This window comes from Jaculus jaculus, chromosome 6 (genome assembly GCF_020740685.1).
Source record: "Jaculus jaculus isolate mJacJac1 chromosome 6, mJacJac1.mat.Y.cur, whole genome shotgun sequence".
In the NCBI taxonomy this organism is placed as follows: domain Eukaryota; kingdom Metazoa; phylum Chordata; class Mammalia; order Rodentia; family Dipodidae; genus Jaculus; species Jaculus jaculus.
Window position 1 is genome coordinate 89551305 of NC_059107.1, and position 19056 is coordinate 89570360.

The 19056-nt window shown below is 44.2% G+C and overlaps 1 pseudogene; it reads left to right on the forward strand.

Moving 5' to 3' along the window:
- Positions 1-19056, forward strand: part of LOC101593849 — a 47786-nt pseudogene that overhangs the window by 4558 nt on the left and 24172 nt on the right.

Consider the following 19056-nt stretch of genomic DNA (forward strand, 5'->3'; position numbering starts at 1 on the left):
GAAACATATTCATTATTTTCATTTTCTTTCTCCTTTTCCTCGTCTTCCTTCACTTGTGTCTCAGCGTTAACCAGTCCCTTCCTTCCTGCAGCAGGCTTCCTTCCGCTCCACAGCAGTACTGTCCTCTCGGCGCTCGGCCTTCAACCCAAAGCTTTCTTGACAAGGCTGCTGGTCCCCTCCACAGTCTGGTCCACAGCCTTCCCAGGCTCTTGGCAGTAGAGTCAATGGTTAAGCCCAAATGTTCTCCTTTGATATTTGCTATTTGAGTAATAATCAGAAAGGAACATGAAGGTTAAAGAGGACTTTAGGTACGAGAACCTTGAACTTCTTTTTTAAAAAATATTTTTCTTTTGATTTCTTATTTATGAGAGAGAAGACAGAGAGAATGGGCATGCCAAGTCCTCCAGCCACTGCAAAAAAACAGAAACAAAAACAACCTCTAGACACATGTGCCACCTGGTGCATCTGACTTATGTGGGTCCTGGAGAATCAAACCTGGGTCCTTAGGCTTTGCAGGCAAGCCCCTTAACCACTAAGCTATCTCTTCAGCCCTGAGCTTCTTTTCTGCTTCCCCTTCAAGGGGCATAGAGGCCTCTATTTCTCTTTTATAATTAGCATTGCTCTGTTTTCAGATTTTCCTTTCTCCCAAGCAGACATGGTCTTCCATCTCTCGGAGCACTTGAGGCACCTGGCACTGCTCTCGGGACATCTCCCAGCAGCTTTGCACAAGAATGTGCAGGATGACTCTTTGACTCTCAGATTCTTGGGCTCCTTTGTCCATGCTTACTTAGTCCAATATACTGCCAAGAGGCCTCTTAAGTGTTTTTCAACTATGTTTGCATTTCTGTATCTTATTATTTTTATTTTTATTTACTTATTTGAGAGCGACAGACAGAGAGAAAGGCAGAGAGAGAGAGAGAATGGGCACGCCAGCCACTGCAAATGAACTCCAGATGTGTGCGCCCCCTTCTGCATCTGGCTAATGTAGGACCTGGGGAATCAAGCCTCAAATCAGGGTCCTTAGGCTTCACAGGCAAGCACTTAACTGCTAAGCCACCTCTCCAGCCCTTGTGTCTTATTTTTAACATATGTTTTGTTTTTATTTTTTAGAGAGAGCAAAGGAGAGAAACACATATAGAGAGAATTGGTACACCAGGGCCTCAGCCACTGTGATCGAACTCCAGATGCTTGTTCCACCTAGTTGGCATGTGCGACCTTGTGCTTGCCTCACCTTTGTGTGTCTGGCTTATGTGGAATCTGGAGAGTCGAACATGGGTCCTTACGCTTTGCAGGCAAGCGCCTTAACTGCTAAGCTATCTCTCTAGCTCTTGAGTCTTTTTTTGAGTCAGGGACTAATGTAGCCCAGCCTGAACTAAACCCATTATGTAGCCAAGACTGGTTTTAAACTCTTTTTGGGGTGGGGAGGTGTTGAGGTAGGGTTTCACTCTAGCCAAGGCTGACCTGGAATTCACTATGTAGTCCCAGCCTGACCACCAACTCACAGTGATCCTTCTACCTCTGCCTCCTGGATGCTGGGATTAAATGTGTGTTCCACTACATCCCACACTGGCTTTAGAGATGCAATCAATTAAATTGAGGTGGGGAGATTATCCTGGATTATCCAGACAGGCCCAATGCCATCACAAGGTCCTTTGAAGAGGGACACAGGAGGGTCAGAATTAGAGCAGAAGACAGAATGATGGAAGCAGACTGGGGGTGTTTTGGAGATGAGGGAAGGAATCCTAAGCCAGGGTTACATGAAATGGATGCTTCCTTACCACTTCTGAAAGAAATGGTTCCCACGGACACCTTGACTTCAGCCTAGTGAAGCTACCTGCGCACTTGGAACTTCCCAAACTGCAAGAGAAACATTTCTGTGTTAGGTAGCACGTGTGTGCTGACTTGTCCTAGCTGCTGGAGGATGAGAACAAGGGGCCCTGTGATACTTCCTCTGAGACTCATCTTGGTCTTCTTCCTGTGTGTGCACAGGGTTTTACAGCCAGGCCTGAGGTCACCAAACATGGTGTTCATCTTCTCAAGGGAAAAGAACAGAAAACAGCTGCCTTGACCCCTGAGCCCGTTTCTCCCATCCTCTGTCCCAGCTCTTACAGATCCATCAGGAGCCAAGGACATGGAACACTGCAGAGCCTTTAACGTTTTATCTCAGTGCTGCCCGGAGGAGTCACCAAATGCATGATGGAATTATTTCAGTGAAGCCATTATGTGCACTATCCAGGCCATTCCATTTCCCTCTGTCTCTCCATATTTTCCCACAAAGCTCATTAGCAAAATTGTGAGCAGGTAACAGTGCTGGACAGTTCAAACTGAGCATGCTCAGCATTACAAAAAGCATACCGATTTGCACCTACACTTCCCGCCAAATTCAGCTCCCCAGATTTACCCTCTCACTGAGAGAGTTTGTGCTTTCTCCCCGTCAACCCCATGAGCCAGCAAGGAGGTTTTTATTCTATGGGTGCCCATGACATGAAGTGACATTCCAAGATCTGGCCAACGGTGAGAGCCAGGGGCTAGAGCTCAGGTCTCCAGGCTAGTTCAGGCTTCAGCTTTGCACTTTGGTTCAGGTGAGTTCACAGGTGGAATAGGTCATTTCAGGGGTACTGTTAACCAGAAAAAAAATATATTTATTTATTTATTTATTTGACAGAAAGAGAGAGAGAGAGAGAATGGGCATGCCAGGGCCTCTAGCCACTGCAAATGAACTCTAGATGCTTGTACCACCATGTGCATCTGGCTTTATCTGGGTACTGGGGAATTGAACCTGGGTCCATTGGCTTTTCAGGCAAGTGCCTTAGCCACTAAGCAATCTCCAGTGCAAAACGTCAGCATTCAGTGTTTAATATCATATTTACTTATTTGCACGTGTGTGAGGAGAAGAAGTACCACGGCCTCTTATCACTGCAAATGCACTCCAGATGCAGGTGCCACTTCTGCACCTGCCTTTACTTGGATACTAGGGAATTGAATTCCTGGCCAGAAGATTTGGCAAGCAAGCTCCTTTAATTACAGAGCCATCTCCCCAGCCCAGAAACTGCAGTGTTCAAAAGGAGGACCGTACTAACATTTTCATGTGGATCTTAACTATAGGCAAATGACAACATTTGGAAAAGTGAAGAAGCCATATAAGTATATATGTGTGGAAAATCATGCTGGGGAAGAATCCTAACACGGAATGCATATAAAAATGCATACTGAATTGTGTTGTAAGTGTGGGAAAACTTTTACAAGGGTTCTGTCCTTATTTGAAACTATAAATGGGCAGAGTATAGGGGTAGAAATCATTTAAATGCAACCACTGTGAAAAATTCTTTAGGCAGAATACTCATGTCATTGAACATCAGGGAATTCTTACAGAGAAGCCACTTAAATGTGTGAGTGGGGCAGATGCTCACTCCACTTCACACCTTACTCCAGAAAGCCACAGTGGAGAAAGCGTGTTCCTGTGAAGAAAGACAGACCTTTGAGTCCAGTGCAGATCAGAAAGGAGCAAACAGCATGGGGAGGCCAGGACATACCCAGTACACATGGGACCTAGGATGCAGAACCTTGCTCTACTGTGTTCTGCAGCAGATACCAAAAACCTACAAGGAGAAACCTTTAGAAATGCAGTAACTGTAACTGGGACCCAGCAAGGAAGTGCACACTGGTAGTCCCAGGGGCCCCGAGGCCAGCTTCATTTCATAACGAGTTTTAGGTCAGTCTGGATTACACAAGACTCTGCTCAAAAGCCCCAAAAGAAAAACAAAACCAACAAAAACAAAAAAAGGAAGGACAAGGAAGAAAGAGAGAGAGAGAGGGAGAGAGAGAAAGAAAAATGAAATACAGTAATTGCAATAAATCCCTCTGGGAAATTCGAACTATGTTACATATCTGATTAAACTGAAGTAATGACTAATGTAAGAAAAACTCTCTGCAAGGCTTCTTGCCTATAGATCACATAAGAGATATATCTTATTAAAAATAGATACTCAGAAGTTGAAAGATAAATTTAGGCACATGAAAATTTTAGTGAATTTATTTGAACATGCAATGGCCTGTGAACCCAGCCATACCAGACCCTAAGTTGTTCTCTGTTCCATCTAGGGGCAAGAGGGGCAGCTTTTATAAGGTATTCTTTGAAGCAAGACATAAAAAATATATTTGTTAAAGTGGGAAGACCTCCTTAGAATTTAGTTAGTCTAATCAGTTTCTCTCCACTGCTTACATTGACTTGGGCTTTAATTTGCTTGCATAGGAGCTGAAGGTTCTGAGCCATCTCAGTCTGATGGCCTCCTAGTTACTTACTTAATAACAGAGAGAGAAGACAGAGATGGAGAGAGAGGGGAAGAAGAAAAGGAAGAGAAGGAGGAGAGAAAAGAAGTATATGAAAGAGGAGATGGAGGACCCAGAGGAAGGAAAAGAAGGAACTGGAGGGAGGGAGGAAGAAAAGGAACCCTTTGGACAGAACAGAGCTGCAGAGTTCACCGCCATTACCTTCTTTGTTCTAAAGCTCTTGCAAGTGGTTTGTGACAAGAAAGAGTCTGAGATCACCAGCAGTGGATCCCTGAGGGAGAGAGAAAAGGATGCTGGGCTGTGCTCTTCCATATTTGGATACTTCTGACAGAGAGATAAGTATAGATTAGGATCAGGGCAGTGGTGAACCAATAATTGCTCTCTCTCTGCCCCATTCCATACTTCCCTAGCGTCACATTGGGCTTCCCCAACAAACCCCTTGACAATAATGTTTTTGAAGGTCTGGCTGGACTTGAGGGCTGAAGCCTGAGAAGGCTGATAGGATGTGTGTGCCCTGAGGTCTGGTGACAGATCTGTCAATGGAGGATAACTGTGGGTCCAGGTCAGCTTTTGGCAGAGCAGGGCCGGTTCTCTTTCTGCCCACTCTCATCTATATCCAGGAGTCACAGGGCACCTCCCTCCCCATCCCCAAGAGTCATCCTTTCAGCCCCTTCTCACCCACATCTGGGTCTGAAAAAGCTACTCTGATGAGAACCAGGCGAGACTGAATCGTACTGTTTCAGCTCAGAGTGTGACACACAGAGACTACTCCACAAGCAGTTACAAACAGATGGAGGCACCCCAATGTTTAATAGTAAGAGACAATTGAATCAACAGCACCAGTATCTTGTTAGGTACTACTTTTATTGTTCTGAAGTAGAAATTTTAGACATCGAGGCAAAGGATGTGGGAAAGGCAAGGTCTTTGCCACTCAGTACCCATCAGTGGGTAAAGCTTGTCCTATTTTAACCTGACACCTCTCTTGGTTTCTAAAGATTGTAAGGTGGACCATTGCGGATGAGGTGGTAGAAAGAATGTAAGAGCCAAAGGAAGGGGAGGAGTGCTTTGCAATGGTGTCTTCCAGACACAAAGTGCCCATATTATTTATGACCCCACAATAGCTGATGCTACCTATGAAGACCTGCGTAATAACAGGGGGAAATGATGACATCAAAATGTAAGAGAGGCTAATTGGAGAGAAGAGGGGACTCAGGGGAGGGGGTTTTAGAGGAGGGAAAAGGAAAGGTGGTGGGAGGGGCATGTGAACATGGTAGATAGATGATAGACATGGAAGTTGTCAATAAAAGTTTTCTTTTAAATCCTTAAGGTTAAGAACAGGTGTGTGTGTGTGTGTGTGTGTGTGTGTGTGTGTGTGTGTGTGTGTATGCACAGGCATGTACACATCTGTGTGTCATTTCCTGAACAAAAGGCAGCTATGTTGAATGCGTGTTAATTGTTAGGAATCAGCTTGCCCAGGCCTTTATTGACTTGTGAATCTGTAGTTTTTGGCAGAGTTATCACTTCTCTTGACATGTGGTCTTGCTGCACAATACCGCTCTAAGGAAATGTGAACTACAATCAGAGCAAAGAGGAAGAGCCACGCAGGCGGAGCTGGGGCAGAACACAAATCAGGACAAAGCAAAGAGACGGGAAGAAGCAGGAGGGGGAGAAAGAAAAGAGCAAACAGATCCACTGGAAGCTGTCCAAGTCCCGGATGTGGCCTCCCGCTGAGGCTGTCAATCCACACACCAGCCATTTCATTTGCATTTCTATTTCTTCTTAAGGCAATGATGTATATTTCATTTCCTCTTTTATTTTGTTTATGGTTTAATTATGAGAACATGAGACATCAAGGCATGAAGGAAGAGTTTATTTTTCCCTTAAGTGCTACATCTGTTGGAGGTTAGATATAAGTGAATTAATTGCCAAAAACATCTGAGGAGGAAGGCACATGCCTGCTCTTCACTTCAGGCCCAGGGATTGCCAGGGCTGTGGTCCAGCATCATTTCCTTGGCTGAAAAACAACTACTAGCTGGAGATGGGTGCCAGCACTCAACAATGAAGAGAGGGATTCATCTGAAATGATTCTTTTGCTCCTCTCAAACACCAATGCTCCCACAGTACAGGAGTCTGCTTATGATTGCTTAAGTTAAAAATACACAGAAATTCAGAGGGAGGGGAGGGAGGCAGGGAGAGAGAGAGAAAGAGAGAGAGAGAACATAACACTTACCCTACTACTGGTGAACAATTGCTAAGTGTTAGAATAAATTTAGATAACAAGTAATTAAGTCTTTCTGATGAAGAGGAAGTTTATCCCATAAATATATTTTAGTAAACTATCTGGTTTACACAAAGGCAGAACTCTCTAGGAACAGAGAGAATTTCTTGTTTTCAAGAAAATTCCAAGGACAGCACATTAAGAACCACCCAATGAACATGCCACAGACTGAGAGGATCAGGGTGTGCACACAGCCCAGAGAGCTTGCCTACTGTTTCCCTTTCTCCTTTTATCATCAAGGGAATTTCTGATCAGCCAGCCTACCATCTCCACTGCCTTCCTCCTTTCTCTGGGAGATCCCCTCTTCCCCAAACACTGGGCTACTGTACCAGCAAAGAAAGGAGTTAGGAGACCTGAAGAAGTAATGAGGCTAGAGGCTGAGTTACAGCACCTCACGCTGGCCCCATAAGGCTAAAAGCTTCCTGAATGTTGACTGTTTCTAAACTGTAAACGGGTTTTGTCCCCTTTAGCTCCAAACTCACTTGGATTTTATGAAAAATCTCCAACTTAAGGTGTCTACACCAAAACAACTGCTTACTATTCCTCTCCTCCATTCCCCTCCCACCCCATTAAAAAAAAAATTTTTTTTTGTTTATTTTCATTTATTTATTTGAGAGCGACAGACAGAGCTTCCACCACTGCGAACTAACTCTAGATGCGTGCGTGCCTGGGGCATGGAGCCTCAAGCTGGGGTCCTTAGGCTTCACAGGCAAGCGCTTAACCGCTAAGCCATCTCTCCAGACCACCACAACTGCAACCCTGTTCCTCAGCAAAGACCTGCAGAGACATCCTTGACTCCTCCCTTTCTCTCTCTCTCTATACTGGTAGCCACTCCTCCAGTAAGAGCAGCCACACGCATCTCCTCACATGATCCAAACGCCAGAGGAGTGAAGTATGGGGATCTACTTCTGGAGGGGCAGAATGTGGAGTTTGGGGGAGGGTTCCAGGCTTCCTTGCTACCTGCCTGTCCTGCTGCAGTCCCTGAGGCCACTGACAACCCAAGCCCGTTCCAGCAGCTTCTCAAACAAAGCAAAGCTTACCTTTTCCTTTCCTGCCCTCTCCCTTGCCCTCAGGTCCACATGCTGTCTTCACAAATACAGTCATGTGTGACTATTTGAGGAAGAAGATGCTCCGAAAAAGGGCTTTAGGTCATTTCATCACTATGGGGTATCACAGTGTACATTCTGAAGCCGGGGTAGCACAGGCACGTCAGGACATCCATCTGTCCATTTGGTCCTCCAGCTCGGATACCAGCCATTTTGCCCTCACGAACTAAGTCTCTTTGCTCTTCACAATTCTCCAAAGCAGGCTGAAGCTCTGGCTAGTTTTTGAGCTTCCTGTTACCTGTGTGAAAGCCAAATTTCAGGCTCCAGACCATCCTCTCTGACAATGCCTGGTAAAAACTGGCTCTTAGGCTAGAGAAATAGCTCAGTGGTTAAAGGTGTTTGCTTGTAGTCTGATGGCTTGAGTTTTATTTCCCAGTACCCATGTAAAGCCAGGTGCACAAAGAGGGGCCTGCACCTGGAGTTCTTTTGCAGTGGCAAGAGGCCCTGGTGCACCCATACTTTTGAAAGGCCCAAGAACTCAGAAGCTTAGAAATACTATCACGCTCCAAAGGGAGCTTAAGCGGGCCCCCCTGCATATCTCAAACTCCAGGCTTTACTCTCTGTTAGAAGCAAGTAAAGAATCCCTCTTCTCATTATATCAGAGCCCACTCCTAATATAAAACTAGGTAAAAAGGGCATGAGATAGCCCTCAAGGATGGGAAATAAGTAATAAAGTAAACCACTTATTTAGTTTCTGTAAATAACCTGCACCATAAGCCTTAATAGCCCACACTGTAAGCCTTAGTAGCCTTAATAGCCCACACTGTAAGCCTTAGTAACTTGCACCATAAGCTGTAGCAGCCTGCCTCAGACCACCAAGGCCATAGGAGGCTGATACCATACTCTGTTACCCCCACCTAAGGAATTGCACAAGTGCTGACCCCCAAGGTCACAGGAGACTGGTACCACACTCTGCTACTCCCACCTAAGGACCTGCGCAAACGCTGACCACCAAGGTCATAAGAGAGTGATTGGTCCATGAGGGGCTTGAGCAAAGTAAACTAATTGGCTTAGAAACTGTGGGGTGGCACAAACTGACTGGCTAACACCCTGCAGGGGCTCCTGATATTAAATAATGATTGGTCTAATACACAGGCTTTGTTAGAAACCCTATAAAAACTGCCCTGTTCCTGCATTCGGGGCTCTGCAGTCCTCTATCCTTGTGAGGTGTGTGACTGTGGGCCCCAGCGCGCTTGGAATAAAATCCTCTTGCAGTTTGCATCAAGACCGCTTCTCGTGAGTGATTTGGGGGTGTCGCCTTATCTGGGCAGAGCGTGGGGGACCCCCTGCGGGGGTTTTTTCCTACACTTTCTCTCTCTTTCTCCCTTATAATTTTTTTTAAAGAAAACTGGCTCTTAAAAATGTACATCACTATCACAATCCTTTTCTTAAGATTTCTTTCCTTCCTTTTCAGAATATTATTGAGACTATTATTGATTATTATTCAATGATCTTTCTGGTAAATTTAGAGTTGTACACTGCTCAATTAGGGGGCACAGCCTTGGAATTATAGGAACTAACTCTTGGATTTACTTGTCCAAGAGTGGGCTAGCTACTATTTACAGCAGAGCCTGTAAGAAAGAAAACTGACCCTTGCAGTAGTTTACTTATGCTGCTTTTTAGAGTAGAGTCTGAGGTAAAGGAAACCAACCCTTGGAGAGTGGCTAGGAGTAGAGCCTGAGGGAAGGAAAACTAGCCGTTGGGGTTGTTTAAATCAAGGGTGAGCCCACTGCTTCTTGCTTGCTGTTGCCATTGCTCTGATGTTTCTGTGGCTGTAGCTTTTGCTGACAGGGGCTCATTGGTGCTTTTTTTTTTTTTTTTTTTTTTTTTTTTGGTTTCTTTGAGGTAGGGTCTCACTCTATCTAGCTCAGGCTGACCTGATTTTCACTATGTAGTCTCAAGGTGGCTTCAAAATCACGGTTATCCTCCTATATCTGCCTCCTGAGTTCTGGGATTAAAGGTATGCGCCACCACGCCCAGAGTCGCTGGTGCTTTTATTGAAGAGCAAAAAACCTAGTAATATGTGAATAAGCTGAATATTTCATGGGCTTCGAATAATCCTTAAACATAAGTTAATGGAAGACATTTAGGTGTATGAGCTGTTGGCTTCTGCTGAACCAGAACACACACACAAACTCCACTGGCAAATGCGATCACACTAAACCCACCTGTTGTGTTCAATGGATCTGTGGAAGTTCTGTGGGCAGTTACTGCCTGCCAGGTTGTCTTCAGTGCTATGGTCAGCACTTCTCATGCAGGTATACTTGTTTTGGGCCAAAAGTCCAACCAGACCACTGAGGAAGAGGAGCAAAGAGCATAGCTTAAGATCAGTCAGCATCTCTAAAACTTCCTTGTCAATATTGGTCACCTGTGCCAAAGGTTCAACAAGGCTGAGGAATCCTACTCACATTGCCTTAAGCGGGTAGATTACATGATCATAAGATTAACTTCACAGCAAGTTACAAATCAGGAATTTAGCAGAAAAAAAAAAAATCTCACAGCAATATTCTCAGAAAAGTTATTTGCAAGTTCCATAAGAAATATTCCTATGGGGGCGCTGGAGAGATGGCTTAGTGATTAAACACTTGCCTGTGAAGCCTAAGGACCCCAGTTCAAGGCTCAATTCCCCAGGCCCCATGTAAGTCAGATGCACGAGGTGAAACATGCATCTGGAGTTCATTTGCAGTGGCTGCAGGCCCTGGCATGCCCATTCTTTCTCTCTCTCTTTCTCTCTCTGCGTCTTTCTTTCTCTGTCTGTCACTCTCAAATAAATAAATAAAAATTTAAAAAAACAAAAACAAAAAAGAAATATTCCTACAGGACTAGAGAGATGGCTCAGTGTTTAAGGTGTTTTCCTGAAAAGACAAACAACCTGAGTTCAACTCCCCAGTACCCATGTAAAGCCAGATGCACAAAGTGGCGCCTGCATCTAGAATTTGTTTGCAGTGGCTGGAGGTCCTGGAGTGCCCATTTTCTCTCGCTCCATCTCTCTCTCTCTGTGTAAACAAGTAAATAGTAGAGATATTCCCACAGTTCTTTCCCATCATTCTGTGAACATCTCCTATGCTCACTCCCCACCTCAAGAGTAGCTAGCCTACTTCCTATTGCTGTAGATTTGCCTTTTCTGGGCATTTAACACATACAGAGAGGATGTGGTGTGTTGATCCTGGCCTCATTCACTCAGTGAGCTGCTCTTCATGTGCTCCCATGGTATGGTTGCACCCGGAGTTTGTGACTTTCCAGTGCATAGATGCACCACGTTTGATTCTTCCTCTCACCTGTTCATGGACATGTGTGCCCCGGCCAGCAGGGAGTCAAAGAGCCGAGGGGAAATTAACCTGGATGAGAGACAAGAGACACAAAGAAGGAGACCAGGTCTGTGTTCTGATCAAGGTCTTCAGATTTTTATTTTTTACACAATGGTTATGTAGGGGAAGAAAGCGGGAAGTTAAGCTGGCTGACATGATTTAGGGCTGAGGGAGCGTTAGGGAACGTAGAGGAGATGTAACCAAGTGTTTATCTAATCTTACGGAGCCTAGAGGAGATGTAACCAGGTGCTTGTCTAACTTTGCCTTAATGGCTTAACAGCCTGACCTCAACGGCTTAACAGCCTGACCGTAAACTGGCCTTTTGCAAAAGATAAGATTCTGCAAATAGTCTGCTGACCACCATTCCTAATTGCAAGCTGGATGGACCAGCTTTCTCTTAAATGAGTCAACTTAAGAACAGGCCCAGGCAAAATGGAGAGGCTTTTGCTCTATGGCTCCCGACACATGTGGATAGTCTCCAGTTCTGAATAATGCTGCTCTGTGTAACTTCATGCACTTGACTTTGCATGAGCATGTTTTCATTCCTCTTCTAAGTAACAATAGCACCAGTTAATAGTTCTTTGACTTAAATTTCTACAGCTTAAGAACTAAGAAGCTCTAGGGAAGGAGAAGTATAGTAGTTGAAAGAGTAGAGAGGTGACATGACAGGTCTTTATCTCCCCAAGGAAAAACATGGAGGTGAAGGTGATTATGACCCCAACCCCATGTGGGTCCTTGAGTTCTGATGAGAGAAAACTCAGATGGCCTCTAGGGAAACCCAGCACAATACACTTGTCACATCAGCGATAAAAATCCACTCAGTTGTTCAGATGCTTTCAAATATGTGAGTGTGCCTTAGATGTGGATGGCAGACCTTGTGGCCCTTCTACCTCTCTCCCTCCTAGAGCCAACCATTGAGTCTACTTCCCTGTGTTGGTTATTTTTATTACAGCTGTGACCAAAATACTGAGGAGAACAGCCTAAAGGAGGAAATATTTGCTATGGCTCATGGTTTCAAAGAATTCAGTACATGGTTACTTAGCCCCAAGCATTTTGATTATCAAATATCATGGTAGTGAGGAGGGAAGAGCTATACTTCTTATGACAGGAGAAAGGAAGACAGACAGATGATATATAGATATATAGAAAATAGACAGATGATAGATAGATTGATGGGAGCCTATCTCCAATAACTTAGTTCTTCCACCTCCCAAAGTTTCCACAACCTCCCAAGAGAGTTCCACTAGCTAGGAACCAAGAATTCAACTGTGGGGTTTTCTTCACCGCACTCCATCACCTAATCCAGGCTAACATCCTTTCTTGCCAGAACCACTGGCCTTGTTTGCTCACTGAATCTCTTCTGCACGCCAGAGTATCTTTCTTCAGCGTAAATCTGGTCACTTCCTTCCCCTGGAAAGGCTGAGCCACCTCCCAGCCCCCGCAGAGACTTGGTGAAGTACAACTCCTCTAAGCAGGAGCAGTGTCAATGATTGACAAGCTTCTACAGCTTATAGCTTCATCAGTCAGCAGCAGCTGACCTGCTCCTACTCCCCACTCCTTAACTCCTGAGCCTTGATGAACCACTTTGTCCCCAAATATCCTGCTCCAGACTTGCCACTTCCTCTCTCTGGTAGTTTTTCCTTTTGACCCACCACCCTACGACCTACCCTTATGCCTCACCTGAGACACCAACTCTTTTTTTTTTAATTTTAGAACTTTGTGAACATATTGCAAATTGATCACATTTCTAAGGAATTATACTCTTTATGCCCTCCTAAGTGGGGTTTTCAGTGATGACTGTGGGGTCAGGAATGGACCAGTCAGTCTCTGTAGGGGTGGTGGGGCAGGGACAGTGCCTCAGAGTAAATCTTCCCACCCTGTGGTTCTCATATTCTCTCTGTCTCCTCTTCCCCCATGTTCTCCGAACCTTGGAAGGCATGCTATGAGTCTCCTTTAGTGTTGAGCTCTCAGCAGCCTCTGATTTTGTCTTGATGAGTTTTGAGTCTCCTCAGTGTCAACCGCCATCCTCCTGGAGGACGGTCCCAGGCCCACAGCGAGAGCAGCACTCACACTTAATGCATCATGTCCTCTGTGATGTTTCCTGGATTCTGATGGATGTGATAGAAGTGGCTCATTTTGTGCTAGGCAGTTGACTTTTTTTTTGTTGTCATACTGATGGGTTTTGGGTCTCCCTACTTGCTGCCATCTGCAAAAAGCAGATTCCCTAGACAAGAGTGAGAGCAGCATGGATCAGTGGGGATAAACATAGACATTTAGAAAAAAAAAATTGATGGGTATAACCTCCCTTTTTAGCCAAAGAGCAGTGGAAACTTCCCTTTAGGGTCTATGACCTTCTAAGCCATTGGCTTCTGATTCAGTTCTCAGTACCAGGTATAAATTCCTTCCCATTGAGCAGGCCTCATATCCAATCAGAGAGCAGTTGATTACTTCTATAACCTATGTGACACTGAGACCCTAATTCTTTGTTTTTAAAGATATTTATTTATTTATTTATTTATTTATTTTATTTAAGACAGAAGGAGAGAGAGAGGGGGAGAAAATGAGCATGCCAGGGCCTCTAGCCACTGCAAACAAACTCCAGACGCATGCGCCACCATGTGAATCTGGCTTATGTGGGACCTGGAGAATTGCACCAGGGTCTTTTAGGTTTCACAGGCATGCGCCTTAACTGCTAAGCCATTTCTCCAGCCCAAGACACCAATTCTCTATGGAGTCTTCTCTGTGCCACAGAGGATGGAGGCAGTGGCTCCTCATCCCTGCCTTATGGATGTCTTACTTCAGTCAGATCATTGATCAGGGATGTGCTTGCCTGTTCACATGTCTGTTTTCTATAGACACAAAGGTTCCTGAAGACCAAGGCAATGCCCTCTTTACCAGTGCCACCTTTGCTCCCAGCATGGCATCTGACACAGTACACATTATTGAAGAAGTTCCATCTAAAAACATACATTATATTCATGAAAGCAAGAATTATTTGGGAGGGGAGCTTGGGACAATGACCTACACTTTTCTATTATTAGTAAGATTTAAGTGGGAACACACACACACACACGGCTCAGAAGAATAGTGGCAACTCCAACCTAGTGGCTGCCTGGGCCGGTGGATGGACTCTAACACTGGTTTCACCAGTGAGGATCTGGGAGACTGTGCCTTTCTCTGTATATGCAACGAGCTGTTCATCAGTCCCAGCCTTATGCATGCTAAGCACATTCTCCCAGCCCAAGACCTGTTTTTCCATGAAGGATGATTCCATGAAAATAGTGGATTATTTAAATTACAACATGCTATATAAAATAAATCTAAGGAGTTATTATGTAGTACATTTCCTCTACCCTTCCAAAGCAAAAACAACAAAATACTGCAATTTTAGCATTACACATACATTTCATTATTTAGAAAACTTGTAGTAAGATTTATTTTTTATATTATCATCACACATAGCCTCTTCAAAGGACTTTCAGGCCCATTAGTTCATGGGATCTTTGTTAATGAAATAAGAAGTTGTGGTTTGAAAGTAAAATGTCCCTCATAAGGCTGACATGTTTAAACACTTGATTTTCAGCTGGTGGCACCGTTTTGAAAAGATCCTTCAAAAGGTGGGTGGAGTCTTGCTGGAGGAAGTGGGTCACCAAATGTGGTATTTGAAGCTTTATACTGAGATTCCACTTCCTGCCTGCTCTTTGTTTCCTGATTGCTGAGGCAATGTAACCAGGGCTTCAGGCTTCTGCCACCAGGCTTTCCCCAACATTATTGACTGTCTCCCTTCACACTGTAAGACAAGATAAGCTTTTCTTCCCATAGGTTGCTTCTTGTCAGGTGTTCATCACAGCACTGAAGAAAGTATCTTCATTTTCTAATTAGTGAAACTGAGATCTACAGGTTAGGTTACATACCCGGCGTCACATGGCTGCCTCAAGGCTTCAAGGAAAACCTTCACGGCTTCCTTTCCTGATTTCCTGTGTTCTGCTTTTGCCACTCAGGGGCTAAGCTCTGGAGTGGTCCATCTCCCACGCCCCCAGACATCAGACAAACACCACAACCATTAGGTAACCACACATCCTCAGCTGCTGGGAAAATTCCATCCAGACAATGCATCCAGAAGGGCTTGGAAACACAACGGATACCTCTGTGCACCCAAGCAGCCAAACCCAGAATGGCGCCTACATAAAACCAAACCTCTCATTTCATGAGCCAATTGGGAAAAATTCAACCAAAATTCTGCATAGAGATAAAAATACCTTTTGTTATTCTCTAGAGACAGATTGTATATGTGCTACATGCTAATTTGTTGTCAGTTTATTCAGTTTTTGTATAATCTCCTCCAGTCAAGGTAGACTTAATTCCATTTTCATCTTGTGTACTTCCTTTCAAGGCTTGGTAATTTCTTTTCTATTTTTATCCATTCCACTTTTGCTTCCTGTCAATTTCTATATCAAAATCTGTTTCAGTTCCATTTGGCAAGGTGCGGTAATAAAAATATTCCTCCTGCTTGAATGTTTAAATTTGCCATTGCACTTTAAAATGGTTCTGTTTGTGCCAATGGTGTAACGTCAGCTCTTTCACCTGGAACAGCTCCCAGACTTGCAGAAGGCAAGAACTCAATTTCCACAACGGTTTTCCATCATTGTCTGAAATTAGCATTTTTTTTCCTTACTAATTGGTCATGCATTGAGTGCCTACTACGTGTTAGGTATTGCGTCTGTGAGGGGAATACATCTCATACAGGAGATGAAATTAGATGGTAACTGACTAGCAGCTGGCGGCACAGGTGTTCTGAGGAGGAGGGTGCTGCTGACATGCAGTGGGAAAGGGGAAAGAACAGGGCAGATATCAGCCCTCTGGAACCACCTGCTTTTTCTGTTACCTAAACCAAGAATGCAAACAAAGCGTGTCACAGATCGGGCTCTTTGTAGCCACAAGATCAAAGGACACTAGGCCATGGCATGCAGTGTGCTTGCCTAGAATCCCAAGCCAGCACTGGGCTCTGGGAAAGCGCAGAGCCCAGATGTGGATGCAGAACTTTCACTCTCCTACTCCCCAGGGCACTTCGCAGTCCACAGGGGGATGGGTGAGAGCTTAAGCTCCCTTGGTTTGAACACTGGCTCAACTACTCAGCAAAATGTGCTATGGCTGCGTTATTTACACCCCAGAACCCGGTCCTTCACCTATGAAGAGGTTTTCCATGAGAAATAACTGAGTCAGTTGGTACAACTAATGCTTAGAATAGTGTCTGGCAGTAGTAAGTGCTCAGTGTGTTTGGCATTACGCGATTCCTGACGGAGAAGCCCTGCGGCCCATGGCTCGGGCTCACCCTTGCTGGGGTGCTCCTGCGGATGCCAGGCTGTGCCCTCAGGTCCTGCAGGTGGGACGAAACGGTGTGTGAAACACAACTCCACCTCAGAGCTGCCTTTCACACCCATGCCTGGCTCGTGGCATTTACCTGTCATGGGGACTTCTTACATGGAAAGAAAGCATAAACAGGTACTGCCTCACAGAAACTTCATGAGAGGGACATGAGGCCAGGGTGGTGATTTCAAAGTAATTTACTCCAAGTCAGCATGAGCCAGAGGAGGACTTTGGACCCAGGCCTGCCCACCTTCAAATGTCTGTTTTCCCTAAGGTCTACTATACTTCAAGGGACAGATATTAGTGTGGATATATATAACACATGAAATACTATATAATAAATGTTATTTATTTTGACATATTTAATACATATTAGAATATAATATAGAGTTATATATTATAATTTAGTAGGTATATTTTCAATGTTACATATTGTATTTTTAGTATGTTGTAATAATAGCTATATGTAAAGCCTTGCACATACATACCTGCCTGTCACCTTGAAGTGTGGTAGAAGACAGATGGGAAAGCAGACACTGGACTGCTTTCCCACATTCCAGGAATGGACTTGAAATTCGTTGCCATCATTGTATCTGTGTATAGTTTGGGGGTGACTGAAGGCTGTGCAAAAAATTATGTGGTTGCTTTGGTCTCAGTTAGAGTTACCAAATGTCTTACTATTTCACTTCTTTTTGGATTTGGTTTTTGGAGGTAGGATCTCGCTCTGGCTCAGGATGACCTGAAATTCACCATGTAGTCTCAGGCTGGCCTTAAACTCACTATGATCCTCCTACCTCTGTCTCCTGAGTGCCAAGACTAAAAGCATGTGCCTCCATGTCCTGTATTATTTCACATTTTGCTACCCTCTCACACATCACAGATATTCTTCTCAGGAGTAGTTATAGGCATAGGTAAGTGCATTCACATATTTATCTCATAAAGGATTCTTCATTTTAAAATTTATTTATTTTATTGAAAGAGAGACAGGCAAATAGAGAAGAAAGAGAGAATGAGCATGCCAGGGCCTTCAGCCACTGCAAACCAATGCCATCTTGTGCATCTGCCTTATGGGGGTCTTGGGGAATCAAACTTGGGTCCTTTAGCTTTGCAGGCAAGTGCCCTAACCACTAAGCAATCTCTCCAGCCCCCCCCCCATAAGAGATTCTTAGTGCCCATGATGTAGGCACTATCTTGGACATTTGAGGGTACAGCAGTGAATCAAATAGCAAAATCAGCCTATTAGAAGCTTACAGTTTGCTGATGTGGGGTGACAAGAACAGCTGATAACAACACATAAATGGTAAGTGAATTCCAGATTATGATGGGTGCCATTAGTAAAATAGTGTATGGTGGTGGCATCAAGTCATTCCTTAGCACCAGCATGAGCTTCTGAAGATGGGTATAGGGCTATTTTACGCCCAGCTTCACTCCTGTCAAAGCCTCTGAAGTTGATGTTAACTGGAAATGTATTAGGAAAAAAAGTGCAAATTTCTGGGCTGGAGAGATGGCTTAGCGGTTAAGCGCTTGCCTGTGAAGCCTAAGGACCCCAGTTCGAGGCTCGGTTCCCCAGGTCCCACGTTAGCCAGATGCACAAGGGGGCGCACGCATCTGGAGTTCGTTTGCAGAGGCTGGAAGCCCTGGCGTGCCCATTCTCTCTCTCTCCCTCTATCTGTCTTTCTCTATGTGTCTGTCACTCTCAAATAAATAAATAAATTTTAAAAATATATTAAAAAAAAGAATATTCTTCTCCAATGAGATAAGGTTCAAAAGATAGTTCTTCAAATACCTAGATTCTCTACTTAGAAAGCCTAAGAGTTCAAAATGCCAGGAAATGCAGAATGGCTAGTAATATAAAACACAGATTATATATATACATGGTTTTTCGAGGTAGGGTCTCACTCTAGTCAAGGCTGACCTGGAATAATTCACTATGTATTCTCAGGGTAGTCTCAAACTCACAGCAACCCTCCTACCTCTGCCTCCCAAGTGCTGGGATTAAAGGCATGTGCCACCACACCCGGCTTCAGATAATATATTTAAATAGACCTTAGCTTCCAAAGCCTCTGAAGTTGATGTTAACTGGAAAGCCTGTCACAGGTTTACAAACAAAGGAGTATTTGTAAATCTGTTTTGCATCCTTAGGACTGGAAAGTAACTGACATTTTTCTTACCCAGTTAACTAACACTAAAGGATGTCAAAATACACATAAAACAACATAAAAATAGCTTATTTTTTTATTTCTATACATAAAAATAAAGTGAAGACATACTGAAAATTCAAAGGAGCTTGTAGACTTTTTGAAATCAAAGAATTCCAGATGAAATGATTTTTAAATAATGGTATTTTAGTAGTATAACCCTTTGTACAAATATAGTCTCATGCAGATCACACACACACATACACACACACACACACAGAGAGAGAGAGAGAGAGAGAGAGAGAGAGAGAGGAAGGCAAAGGTGATTTGGTAAAAGTCAGAGACACCCTTTCCCCAAAGCTGGTTAACACCTGGGACTTAGGGTCAAGTACAGATTTGATCTAACAGTTACTTAACAAGCCATGAGAAATCCATATTGCAAAACAAGTAAGGAAACTGCTGGCCTCATATGCATGCAGCTCCACCTCTCATGCCCTGCTTAAATAACACCTTGGCTCTGAGGATATAGTTCAGTTGTCAAGCCAGCCCTTACCTAGCAGGCACAGCTC